We start from the raw sequence: 14,334 nt of genomic DNA on the forward strand, positions 1-14,334 counted from the left end.
AACACAATGTGTTTAAAGAGAGATGCATTCAATGATGTTAATAGGAAGAAAAACAAACAATTATGTGGATTAATATGAAAAACTGCATAGATACAAAATCATCACCGTGATCTGCATAACCTCACTGATACACTATAAAAAAGTGCTTGTTATTTATCTAATCATAATATGTAACCTATTAAGTGGTAAGAATAAGCATCATTATTATGGTGGTTAGAGGTAGGCTATTCGTAATATTGTAATGTATTTTTCTGATATGCTGCACATCAGCAAAGTAGCATATGCTCTAACAATTTAACAAATTTCTAATAAATAAATAAATATAGTTGCAGCGTTCGTTTCTTCTCGCATTAAATTTGCTGATAATAAGTAGGCTATATATTCGGATTACCTTGCCTAGCACATTAGATCCGACGAAATACAGAGCAATGTAGAAATGTCGGACATTACTACAACATTTAACCTTAAATAAGTGTTTTTTTGTGTATGTGTGTGTAAAGCAAACAACAGAGGACTTCACACTCGTGAGCGTTTGTGCGAGATTTTCAGGTGTCCTTGCGACTATTGGTGCCCTCGAGCGCATACAACAGCAAGAGACTCACAGCCGTTAACTTGACGTTTGATTCAGAAATGAAATGTATCTGACCGAACTTTAGCAGCGACATCAAATAACCATATTCCTTTGCTGTTAGCACACTAAACAACATACGATTTTAATGTTTTCACAGGAAAATAGTGGTAGGCTAACTCTCCTCAAAATACGTAAGGCAGTTAGCCTTTGGAATGGAAACAAAATACCAAAGTAACAAAAGACAGGCTTCTGCTCCGTTGTTAAAGAATATCCCCATCCCCCCCCCAGTCCGACAGTTCCTATTCATTTCACGTCGCCACACTGGTGCCTTCATGCGCTGGCCAGATGTATGAACTGTTTCCATTAGAAAACAATTATCTGATCATCCTGGACTGCTTATCTTTAATAATTAAACTCCATTTGAACACATTGAGTATTCAAACAGCTTTGCCAAGCAACGGTCAACTTCAAAGCTGCCCTATTTCCACAACGGAGAGCAGTGGGGGACTCCCAACGGCAACTTTACACCGCGAGCTGACTGAAACTTTTAAGCATTTCTGAAAATAGCACAACGCCAGAATAAGTCCAAGAAGTCCTCCCTCAAATGTAAAACTTCTCAAGTCGTACATACCTATTCCAGTACTAACGTCCTTTGTTTGGTGGCTTTTCATGAAGTTTGTAAGTTTCAAGTATCTGCATTGTACCGACGCTCACTCTCAGCGGCTCTCTCTGCTCACTGAATTATACGATCCACACACACACAAAGCGCTCTTAGTATTTCTCCGCGCTCCTTGCACAGCGCACGGATCTACTTCCTATTGGCATGAAGATGAAACGGCCGTTGCTTTCCCCTCACAGTGGGACGGGAGAAGTCTTTGATGTTTCATTTTATGTGCTAAACCTAGTCTCTAATGAAGAAATATGCCGCGTCATACGCTTTTTGGAACAAAGCAATTGACTTATCTCCATGGATGTCAGCATTTGAGATATTGGTTACAATAAAAGCCCCACGCACAAAGGTACCTACATTACCTGTAGCCTACTAAGTTGATAGTGAAATAAAAAATATATAATGATGCCAATGTTTCAACAGTTAAGTTTTCTAACTCACACATGCGACTGCTTTGCGCGCGTGCTCCATGAAAGAAATTCTCAATAGAACGTTTTTGACCTATCAGTAGCCTACACCATAAGCTATATGCTCGTTTTGATAATTATTAATGTAAACAGAATTGCGGGGAAAGAGGATCGAATGTGTCAAAATATCAGATAGGCTATAGTCGTTCAAATTAACCACGCGCAACGGCTATTATGTATTATGATTAAATAAGTAGGCTATATTAAAAATATAGGCCTACTTATAGTGAGGAGGACTATACAGCTATTTTCTTTTAATATTTGATTTTTTTTTTTTTTTTTTTACTTAGGCCTACAGATAATTGATAATCTGAACAATTTAAAACAATTAATCTTTGTTCTATTGTCTTTATTGGAGCTAGCCTACTGCTTGTCTTTTTTCTTTCTTTCTTTCTTTTTTTTTACTGATAACTTGTCTTTAATAGACTTGTGCAATCTTGAAGCAAAAGCTTGCTTAATTAAGAAGTTGTTCATCTTTGCTGTGGTGTCTCGAATCGAATTCGAATTTCCATGGTATTACTATATCGACTGAAATCGTGACGAATACGTACATTCTTTACATGTTTAGGTGAATTTAATAAACAGAAACTCTCAAAATGAAAAGCAACGTTCCATGCCATATGGAAACTGGGGGAAAGTTGCAGTGACAGACGGAAAATCTTTCTAAAGCGTTGCTCTAGCACGGCACATGCACTCTGTTGCTCGCGAATGATGGCGCTGTCTCACTGCTGTGCCAGAGCGCAAGCGATCCACGAGGCTGTGCGCTCTATACTCAATCTGTGCAACTCACTTTATAATGCTTACATCGAGTTGCGTGTGTCCACTGCCTCTGCATGACCATTTATTACTAAGCGTAAGACATAATGTTAATAACTATTATATTTATTGCGGGTTAAGAAGCACACATAAACGAGTAGCCTAATGGTTGTAGTAACAGTATAGTAATAGCAACTGATTTGCCTTTTTCTGTAGCCTAATGTTTTTTTGTTTGTTTTTTAAACAAGAAGTTGCATTTGGCAAAGTTGAAAAGCTATTGTGAAAGAGGCTCACCAGATTCAGCGGGCAAAAGCCGCCGCTCCAAAGTTGCGTCTAAATGATCTCCAGGACGTTTTGCCAAAAAGAGTATGTGAGCATTTCTTCGCATGGAGATTCAGTCAAAACTCGTAATAAATCCGGGTCGTGGTGTCTACATTTCCTCACGCATCCGAAATTCTCGTGAGCAGGATTCCACGCAACCACGCGTGCAGAGACTATGCACAGACTATAGCTACAATACTCACTCAGAGCTCGTGCGCTCAGGCAGTGGAGGAGGCGCGCGGATCCTCCGGGATGCCTGGCTGGCTTTCCGCCGCTGTGACGTCACTGCTCTCCCGGGGGAGTCGATCATTTGATTCAGTGATCTCACCTCTACCGTCCGTAGGCTATACGCTTTGACGTTTCGCACTGACATTGAAGGCTGTTTATTGAATTATCAGCCTAACTGAACTTTGTAAGACTTCAGATGTCTGTGGTGATCCATTACATTTGGATCAATAAAATAGAGCATTCTGCCTCTCAAATAGACTGGTTATTCAGTTTAATAGTTAAGTTATTTGGCTAATTTGAGACTGTGAAACATCTTGATTGTATAAAGTGAGTATACTGACCTTTGGGTTTGAATTTTTATAATAGCTGGACTGTGGCATGTTGCTTAAATAAGAGCACCTGATGTTCATTAAGTTTACACTCATAAAGCATTTGCCCTGTGGGCTCTGTGAATGAGAGGCATCAGGTCCCTGTGTGTCTGTGTGTGTGTCTGTGTGTGAGTGTATTTGTGTGCCCCACACTCCCCCTCTGACCATTTATCGAAAAGCAAGATCATTCGGTCACCCCACCATGGCAGGTCCTTACGCACTCACACAGACACACAGTTTCACTCTGATCCCCTCCCCCCCTCCATAAAGGTTTAATTGGATTCCGGTCAGGTGACGTGAGGGAGCCGGCCGGTGCTTTTGATCCTGCCAGTGCTGAGACATTCCGTTGCTGGTCTGGAGTTTGTGGAGTGCCGGCCCTAAAACAGAACAGCCGGCATGAAGGAGGTGCTTTCAAGTGTGTGTGTGTGTGTGTGTGTGTGTGTGTGTGTTCATGTTTTTCTATCCCGGTGGGGACTTCAACCTGAATGCACACAGACTCATGGGGACTTGTGTCACAGTGGGGACCTAAATTGAGGTCCCCATGGGTAAACAAGCTTATAAATCATACAGAATGAGTTTTTTTGGAAATGTAAAAATGCAGAAAGTTGTGTGTGATTGGGTTTAGGGGTAGGGTTAGTGTAAGGAGATAGAATATATAGTTTGTACAGTATAAAAACCATTAAGTCTATGGAGAGTCCCCACAAAGATAGTAAACCAGACATGTGTGTGTGTGTGTGTCTGTGCAGGAATGAGAGCTTCACAATTGCTGGATGTCTCAGCACAGGCTTTTTACCTTAACATCTCATAGTGGCCATAAAGGTTGTTTATGTTCAGTTTTTGGGACAGATAAGGCTAATAGGTTTCTGGAGTAGTTTTATCAATAAAAATGACAATGATTTAAAGGGATAGGCCATCCAACATTTTTTTTAAATTTTGTCATTATTTACTCATCCTCATTTCATTCCACACCTGTATGACTTTCTTTGTTGAATATAAAAGATATTGGTAACTTAACAGTTTTGGTTCACATCGACTTCCACTGTATGGACTAAAAATACAATAGAAGTCAATACAAACTGAAACTGTTTGGTTTCCAACATTGTTCAAAATACTATTGTGTTCAGCAGAAAAAAAGAAAGTCATACATGCTTGGAATGACAAGGGTGAGTACATTTTGACAGAATTAAAAAATTTTAGGTGAACTATCCCTTTAAAGATGTTGAGCATGACACTGACTTGCACAGATTTCTTTATTTCAGTGTCTTGTTTCCGTAAGGTTGAAGAAAATATGATCACAGCCATATTTGATAATTAAAAAACTCAGTCTAATTGAAGTTCCTCTTAAAAGACAAGTGGACACATGCAGTAACACTTCCCAAGTGTTTATGTGAAAGCAAAGTTGTTTTAGATAAAAGTGACTGCCAGACATTTTTTTAATCATAAGCGCCATTATGCAATGTCATATGGTAAAGAACATGCTCTGTCCCCACAAATATCTTCAAAAGAAAATAAGAGGCATCACCAATATTACCATATTTAGAGAATGTGGAACATGGATGTCACAGCACTCTCTTTTTCATTTCTCTGGAGAACTGCAGATTATCTCTATAAATCCTTCAAGCTAAAAGTCTCAGAATAATTGCCACTTACCAGTATCACACCCCATACTTAATATCTGTTCACTAGTACATCATTGAAAATTAAAAATTGAATATGGGTGATCTCTAAAACACTTGGTTTTATTTGCTGCATTCCCACTAAGCATGGCACAAGATGGCATTCTACAGAAATAGTGAGCTTTTTCCTCATTCAAGTGTTAGAAGCACTTTTTAGCAATGGATGGCAGTACAATATATCTCTAATATATTGCTGCAGGGTGCTAGTATTCTCAGTGGTATACAGCATGAAATACTATCATCTTACTTTCGAGAGCTTACAGAGCTAGTTCGGCCATGAGCTCATTTGAGGCATTTGTCCTCGGTTACTACCTACCCTCAAACATGGCGCTTCACAGTTATATTCCATTCAGATTTTGCATTTTTCATATTAAATAAATGCCACTCGTGAATATGTCAAAGTATATCACTGTAATATTAGTAGTATGGGTTGAAAAGAGAAAAACTATTGACTGAGGTGAAATATGTAAATAAACATTTGTAAATGATTCAGCTTTGGAGCTTTGTAGTGTGACAGAAAAAGGGTAGTCCAACTAAATGTGCCACATCAGGCACTTGCAGTGTAGTTGATAAACTGAAACAATCTAGTTTTGTTTTGAGCTGTTGTTGTTCTGAAAATTTTACTTGCATTATCCCATTCTTCCAGCCACATGGTCGCAGTTCCCGGTTTGAGAGCATTGGCACCCTGTTGGTGGAGAAGGGGTAATGGTGCGAGAGGTTTTTAGGAAGTACTGCAAGAAAAGTGAGACAATAGACCATGTCAAAACATATAAATGTTGCAGAGGGAAGATACAAACTTCAAGACAACACAGAAATCACTGTCATTCTGAATGTCTAATTGAACACTACATTAGACGTTGTTCAGACTATCTAGAATACATTTTCAAGGTATGGGATTACGAAAACAAGGATCATTTTAAAACAGACAAAAGGGATTGTTAATCTATTCTCTGTTGTTTGATTTCTTGTGAGTGAACGCCCTGTCCAAGACTGATGTAATACCTTGTAACATCAACTCTATCAAGCCTTTAACATGAGAGTGGGGATTTTTTTATTTATCATAAGATCTCAGTGGTTTTCACTGCCCCACAAGTCTGTCTCCACATCTGACAGGCTGTAATTATGATTGTAATTATGTCATATTCAAAAATGACATGTTTTCCTGGTTGAATGTCTCAGAATTGTGATTTCTGTCTTGCTGTTTAAGACAGGAACAATAACTATGATCTTTAAAATCAATGTTGTACACACAGCTGGGTGTAAACAGTCATCTATTAGTTGAATTTTAAAGAAAAATTAAGTAAAAAATAAAAACCTTACAATTATTTATAAGCATGAAAGCATTTCTGATGAAAAATGACAACATAATTTTACACTGCAGGAGGAACATAGTCAGGGAAAAACATATGGTCAGGATACAATACAATAAGTAACAATTATGCAAAGAAAAGAAGACTGTGCAAACTAGGTATATGGGGGCACAGAACATAAAATTCCAAAGATGTTCTGAAACACTGTCATAAAATACAAAATATAGTTATAAAGTTAGTTTGGGATAGTTCACAACAAATTTTAAATTGTGTAATGTCATCATTCACCCTCATGTTGTAAGTGAGAACCTTGACAAAAACAAATTGTGAAGTCTTAAATTACGCACACTGTATCCCCAATCACACATTGTGTGTCCCCAGTTTGAAAAACCCTGCACCAAATCCCTCTACAGTATTAAATATGTGTGTGCATCTGAACTGGTGCACTTTTTTTATGGGTTAAGTCCTCTGAAGGGTGTCTGAGTCAGAGTCTTATTTTGAAAGGCCTTGTCATGCTGGTTTTAACCCTTATGTTCTCTATTCCCCATCAGTCACATTGCCCTTCAGTCATAATCTCATGGAAATAGTGTTAGATTACAGAAAAAATAAGCATTTCCTACATGGATTTGCATGCTTGGATTAGTACAGTCATGTACTTGAGGCATATTCCGCACACGCACATTAGAACCATATGTAGATCTTTTGTAAATCAATCCTGTCTTTCTGTCTGACACTCTGAATTTATGCTCTGAATTATCCTTAAGTGTGTAGCTGTTGTTTTCTCTGATGCATTCTCAAACAGCTGATTTCCCCACGTGTTTCTGTCAAGGAATGATCTCAAAGCTTTTATAGCAAACAGGAAATGGATCAGCATCAGAGGGGAACATATACCCAGTCTGACTTTTAGAGATTGAAGTCATGATTGATCTCATCGTCCATGTGACCTCTCTGGATTGTTTTACATACCCATCTGAGTTGAGTTTCACCAAAGCATTGTTGTATGAAGACCACATGTATGACCTACAAACATATGGTAATCATTCAAGGTGTTGTCAAAGTCTCAGAGTCATTGTTGTAAATTTGAGCCAAGGTCACTGTTATAAAATAGAAATGTGGTATTACACTGATTTGTAAAAAAATTTAGTCCAAACCACTTACACACAATGTACCAGTTACTTATTCATCTGTCTTTTTTGGTCATTTACTAATTGACAATGTAACTACGATGTTGCATGCTCATAATTTCATTACCATCAAATAAGATAACCAGATAAGATAACCAAGAACATTCCAGTTACAAACTATAGTTATTTGTAATATTTTGGTAATTTCAAGAATTGTTTTGCAATTTAACTGCAACCCCATGTGCCTGTAATTTCAAAACAATTATTTTATCAACTCACAATGTTGTCAGTATGGCCGCCTAAGGTTCTAAGATAACTAAGAACAATATGTAGGCCTACCTATATTCATTATACTATAGTAATTTTACTTACTGAAAAAGTAACTGGAATGTAATAGGCCCATACATTTATTACCATCAAATTACACATTCTTTAAATGTTCTGTTGACCAGAATTTGCTATTTAAAATTTAATTAAATGTGAATTGAAATTTTAAATTTCCCTTAAGATAAAATGTGTTTTTAAAAGATACGGTCCATATGTGCATTAAAGCCTAAATCTACCTTTTCATAAAATCAGTAAGAGGGGGAAATCTGCAGAGGCATCAAGAGTCTTTTTGAACGATTCTGAATCAATCAGAAGAATCCATTCAGAGTTTAATTTTAACTTGCGTGGGACATTTTGCGCCCCTACACTATCGTGGAAAACTTGAACGCTCATTTGATGTTAAATATGCTGATAATAGCTTAATTCAGCTCAAGACAGCAATTATTCAATCTACAATGACAACATAATTCAAGACTTTGAATCACTGAACAAAGCGGAAAGTGTGGCATAGCCTTTGATGCATGGATGTCCACTGTCTACACACTACCATACTTCTCTGTTTGGTTATTTAATTTGGTATTTAATTAGTTGTATTATGGATCCCATGTGTATCCCACCTTTTCTTTTAACCATGGACGACTGAACTCTTTAACACGAGTGTCCTCACAGGTTCACTACTAACATTTGACAATCAGAAAGTGTCCAAATAGGCTACTTTAAAGAAAGAAAAACAAAAAATGAAAGGAATAATTATTAGTTCTGGGAACTATCCCTTTCAACCCACAAAGAAAATGTCACTTGATATTTTTTTTTACATACATATATATATATATATATATAATTTTTTTTTTTGTATTATTTTTATATAGTTTGGACCGGGGCCACTAACAAAAAGTACAAATATACAGAGCCAAAAATCACGCACACAAAAATACTCACATGTGTGCACCCTTGGCCTGTGTAAGAAGATCATATATTCTATGAGATTTATCAGGCTTACAGAATGCCCTGGGGTTGCATGTTTCTAATCCTCCATCTCTGAGCATTGATACCGCCTTTTGACTGAAATAAGCTCCACTCTCCTGAGCTACACTGAGCACATCTACACTCAAGTGAGCTGAGTTATTCTCTTCATGCTAATTTAAATAGAACTTAAAACACAGTTTGAAACTTTTCTATCCAATTTATGGTAATAAAGGCTCAACGATATCTTACCCAGATCTCTGTAGAACAACTTGCCATAATTTAGAATGCAAATGAAAGCTTGCTAAGACATGTTTAAAGAACTGGTAGATGCTACATTTCAGATATATTCATCCCATGGAAATAGTACATTCATACTATCCTTATGTCTCTGCTATTTACTCTGTCAAAACCAGATGGTGACCAGTGGCTTGATGATGCTCCAAAAAGCTTACAAATATATCATAGTCCATGGAGCGCACTATATTCCATGTCTGCCAAAGTCGTACCTGTCAGGATTCCATCACCATCTCCTTCCACTCATTCCCTCACTCCGCCCACTCAGTCATTCACACGCTCATTGTCACCTGATTACTAATCACCGTCACCTGGACCTCATCATCAGTTCACCCATATATACCTGCTACAAACATTCAGTCATTGTCTGATCTCGTCTGTACATGACACAGACTCTCTGCCATACTTACCTGTATACCTACCTTCGATCCCGATCTTCTCAGCCAGTCACCATTCCGTCTTCTAAGGAACTCCTTCATCATCATCTGCAAGAGAAAGAGAGAGAGAGACTTGGTTACACTTCAGTTAAGCTATCATCTGAAATTCAACTTACTGTTTACTCACCTGTTTCGCTGTACCCGATCCATTCTGCAAATTAAAGCATTTAACTTACCATTCTGTCTGCTTCGTCTATGCCAAACCTGACAGTACCATAACTTTGTGTGTTATTTAATTATTTGTCTGTAATGTAATCGCGGTCTGAAAGGGGTGTGTATGGGTGAAATCGGGATTCGGGTCCCCCTCAGTTGATATTGCAGTCTGGGAGTGGGTGTTGGGGGGGTTCCCTTGAAATGGAAGAGGTAAGGGGGCACAATGGCTGAGTAATAGTAATAGTGATATTCATAATAAGTAATATCAGTCATAAAATAAGGAAGAAATATTGAAATAACAATTTAAAATGATAGAACAAATAAAATTAATATAAAAAAAGAGTTATCAACATTATAAATTAATCAACATTATAATTTAATATTTGGTTTGATTATTGGATTAAAAAGGCTATTTTCTATAAAGCTAATTTGATACAAAATGTATTGTGAAAACTGCTATGCATATAAACTGACTTTAATTCAATGACAATTCTCTTTTGTCTGTACAGTTATTATTAATTATAGCGTTACTAAACTACATTAATATAAAACTAAATTAATGTTTTAGCTTTGCACGCATTTAAACATCTTTAAATATGGCATCACTGTAGGTTGGTATAATTCTTGAATGCGTCATTATCTGCCATCAGTACAAACTATTAAAACAAAACACCAGCAAATAGAACAAACACTGTTTGAGGACAAAATCATAAAGCATAAAATCTTGTTAGTTATTCAGCTAATGTATGTGCGATCATACAGATCAAAAGAAAGAGTAGGATGACTCAGCTTCCCAATGGAGGACCAAGAAGATGCTTTTAAGTGTTTGACATTGAGGTTCCTGTTAACATTCAGAAGAAAATGCACATCGACACCACTCTCATTTGCATTCCTCTCAACTAGTTGTATTTTTGTGACAAAGAATAGAAACAATCCTCAATGTCCACCAGTTTTACTTTTTTAATGTAAAATGTTCTTAATGTGTCTCACTTTTGACCCCTTCCTCTGACTCTTTCTCTTACAATCTTGTTTGCTAACCTTCAGGGGCAAAAACACAGGAACACTTAAGAGACCAAAGTTTTTATCCGTTTAGACAAAATGGTTCTCAGCTATTCTAGCAGTGTCCACTGGGCCTCAAATCTTTTTTCAAATTCAGTGATTCAAAAAATACACACACACTCTCTAGCAAACGTCACTCTATAGTGACTTTTACTCTGCACCACTAAAATGTCACACTGTGGTGCCGTATATGCATGGGGAAAATAGTTGAAAAGGTAATAGAAGTATAAAGAATTTCAAGAATGCATTTGTTCCACTGCATTGCTCTGGAAAATGAAAAGGGTCTTTTAAAAACTGATAGGAACTCATAACTGTTTTAAGCCACAGCGTGGCCACTGCACATTAAAAGCAGAATTAAAATAATTACCAGTATGACCAGGTCATTTCATTCACTAGCCCCTGGTCACCCCGCGTTTTCTAAAAGTGCCCTGGAGCAGCATAATGTGAGTATTCCTGCTGTGGACGTTTCAGGGAGCAGCAAAGATCAGCGTGAAAGAACAGCCATTAGCATGTCAGAGCACAGAGCCAATTAGAGCCAGTCAGTTGCTATGGCTAATCAAAAGACTATATGCTCAACATTAGATGTAGCACACTCTTTTTCTTTCATAAAATGCCTGTTCCTCAATGTGACGAGATTCTCCATTTCAGTGTATATCACTTTACCCATTGAGTATGTTGGAATGAGCAATGCCACTTATTTTCCTTTCAATCTGATACCATGGCCAATACCACCTGAATGGAATTTTTTTATGATTTCAAAGCATAAGAGGTAGAATTATAGCCATAAAATCATTAGTCACAACATTTTTTAACATTTATAAGCTAAAGTGCGAATTGTCAGACTTCTGTTTTTGTTAATTTATCAATTTGTAATTTATTAAAAAGCAATAAACTTTACACAAACCTGTTATGATAAATGTCACATTTACTTTTGTTGTTCGTGTTAGTCTGTCATTTTTTTATCTAATTCAAACAAGCTGCGATTGAGGTGAGTACTGACTGTTTTTCAGCATTTCTGCATATTAAAGTGCCCCTATTTATGCTTTTTCTAATATTACCTTTCATGCAGCATGTATTAGCTGTTTGTGAATGTAAAAGGTCTGCAAAGTTTTACAGATCAAAGTGCACAACGTTATTGTCTACTAAAAGAAAGAATCGATTCTGAACTGCTGAAATGAGTCGTCAACAATTCCAGTCTCACTTCCTGCTACACACCAACAGATTGGGCCATCTGGCCAATCAGAGCAGAGTAGGCTTGCCTAGCTTGCCTAGAGACTAGGTGTTTAGAGAGACTAAATCTTCAGAATCTTTGAGAAATGAGGTGATGTGCAATGTATATTATGAGAATATTAACATGTATCCACGTTTTTAAAACTTGGATGCATGTAAACCCTTTTGTTGGAGACCTCCAAAACAAAATTAGGAACCTTTGAAATGGCATAATAGTGGCACTTTAAAATAAGTGTAAGGATAAAATGCTTACAATATTATACTATATAGTTAATTTTTCTACTTAAAAGCTTGTAGGCAATCATTTTTTGCGGCTGATAAAAAAAATAAAAATAATTGCTAGTTACAAAAATGTATAGGTTTGGTATATAAAGGGATTTCCATTAATTCTACTTGTCTGTGATTAAATACATGTTTTTAATTTTTTTATATTTGAATCAAAATTTTAGAAAGGAAAAAACAAACAAACAGTTAATCATGCCTCTTTAACCATGTGTTATTTCTGTAAGGCATCCTACCATTGGAGCAATAGAGCAGTTCAGTCATAATGTCAATTTGTAGGCCAACCTAGAAGAGTAATTTACCATGTTCTCCCTCTGGAATATGTTTTTAAAATAGTGGTTTTCGATTTATGAGTACATTAGGTGTGTGGTTAACATTAATTAAAGACATGTTTTCTTGTTTTTTTTTTTACTTAAATCACATAGTCATAGCTCAAAATGAATTTTGTGCTCTATATAAACCTAACAAAAATGAAAAAAAAAAAAATAAATAGGCTGCGCTCATTTTATATTTTCGAGGAACTGCAGTGTTTGTTTCTGACTCTGTATTTCAGGAGATAGATTGCAATCTTTAGGACTGCAAACAAGAAAAATGCCAAAGCAGCACTCTTTCTTTCGCTCTGTATTTCTATATCTGTCTCTGTTTTGATACACTTAAATGGTGTGTCCACTCAGGATCTTCATGACAGTTTGACTGACAGCTGAACAGAAAAGCTATTTGCTTGAATAAAGAACAAACACACAAAGACCGTTAGGAGGTCTGTTATTTCTGACATTGAGCTGCCTCCAAGACACAAGGATAGCGATCAAGGTACCAATAAGTAAAGAGTGATTGAGAACGAGTGAGTGGGGAGAAAGAGAGAGATGGACTGAGTGAAATTAAAATATCCTACCTATCCTCTTCAGTGGTTTTATAATGTTTCCAGTCTCCTGGTGCTGTGCCCTTTTCATATGAGCTCAATCAATAGCGCTCCATCACAACAACGTAACAAACTGCTGTCAGCTTTATGATGGACCATCACTTACACGTTTAAAAGGTCACTCAGACTGCACAAGTCACAAAAGGACAGGTTCAAAAGTACACATTGATATTAAAAATGAGAATCAATATAACTGTCATAAGGAATTCTGCCATTTGAAATCTTCATGCACAGCTACTGTATCTGTCAGGGAGCCACACACTAAACGGAGTAAGTTTCAAATGCTTTATTTGAACAAACCGATAAGGCAATAAAACAATTGGCAGGCAGATGAGAGAAGCAGACGACAACTGATGAAAGGGGAGTTGCTGCTGGAGGGAGGGAGACAAGGAACTGGGAACCAGGAACAGGAACGAGGAGAGGAAAGAATGAGGTTAGTATATCTTCAGGTAAGAGGTAAACCAACAGGAGGTGGTCTGAGCTCTAGACAAGACAAAGGCTGAATCCGAAATCACCCCCCTAAACCCTCATTTACTATTCCCTACGTTAGTCTACTAATACAGCTCACCTGAAGGAGTGAATGAAAACAAGTGAGTGAATTCGGACAGCCGTTGAGCATACATCGGTTGTACACTCGTTATTGCAATGCAATGTAGGATTGAATAAATGCACTCAGTAAAGTCCACTATGGTTTCAGACCCCACTAGAAATGACTGTCCCTTCAATTAACAGCTATAGAGGGGATGAAGGCAATTTCAGATTCAGCCAAAGTGTGTGTGTGGCGGGTCCTTTTAAACAGGTGCTGGGGTGATGAGTGACAGCTGGTGGTGATCAGAACTCAGGTGATTGTGATCTCAGTGGTTGAGTGTGGGTGGAGCCTTGTGATTCAGTGCAGGTGAGCTGAAGGAGGGATGATGGGAAATGAAGTGTAGGATGGTGACTGAGCTGGTGACTCTAGGTGTGTTCGACATCGGCTGCGGCTGGATGTAACCGATCGGCGAGAGTAGCCACGTGCAGGCGGGGAGGAGCTGCAAACGGAGACGTGAAGTCGGACACTTTCTGGTTCCCGTAGTGACCGCTCACATGGTGTTTGCATACTTTACCACAGCTGAAGTGAAATAAATGCAATATTTGCCAAATAATACACAGATGTTTCAGAGACATTTTCATTCAATA

At 37.5% G+C, this 14,334-nt stretch overlaps 1 protein-coding gene across 14 annotated transcripts in view; it reads right to left on the bottom strand.

The window, feature by feature from the left end:
• fat1a (FAT atypical cadherin 1a) overlaps positions 1-3,006 on the bottom strand; it is a 93,563-nt gene extending 90,557 nt beyond the window's left edge. For 13 of the 14 annotated variants that reach the window (XR_014605039.1, XR_014605040.1, XR_014605041.1 and 10 more), the window contains exon 1: positions 1,203-3,006. The gene's annotated coding sequence lies outside the window, so the exon portion shown is untranslated. The remainder of the gene's footprint in view (positions 1-1,202) is intronic. The other variant, XM_084106733.1, reaches the window with a different exon arrangement.
• Positions 3,007-14,334: the final 11,328 nt, after the last annotated feature.

Source organism: Abramis brama, assembly GCF_963993115.1.
Source record: "Abramis brama genome assembly, chromosome: 2".
In the NCBI taxonomy this organism is placed as follows: domain Eukaryota; kingdom Metazoa; phylum Chordata; class Actinopteri; order Cypriniformes; family Leuciscidae; genus Abramis; species Abramis brama.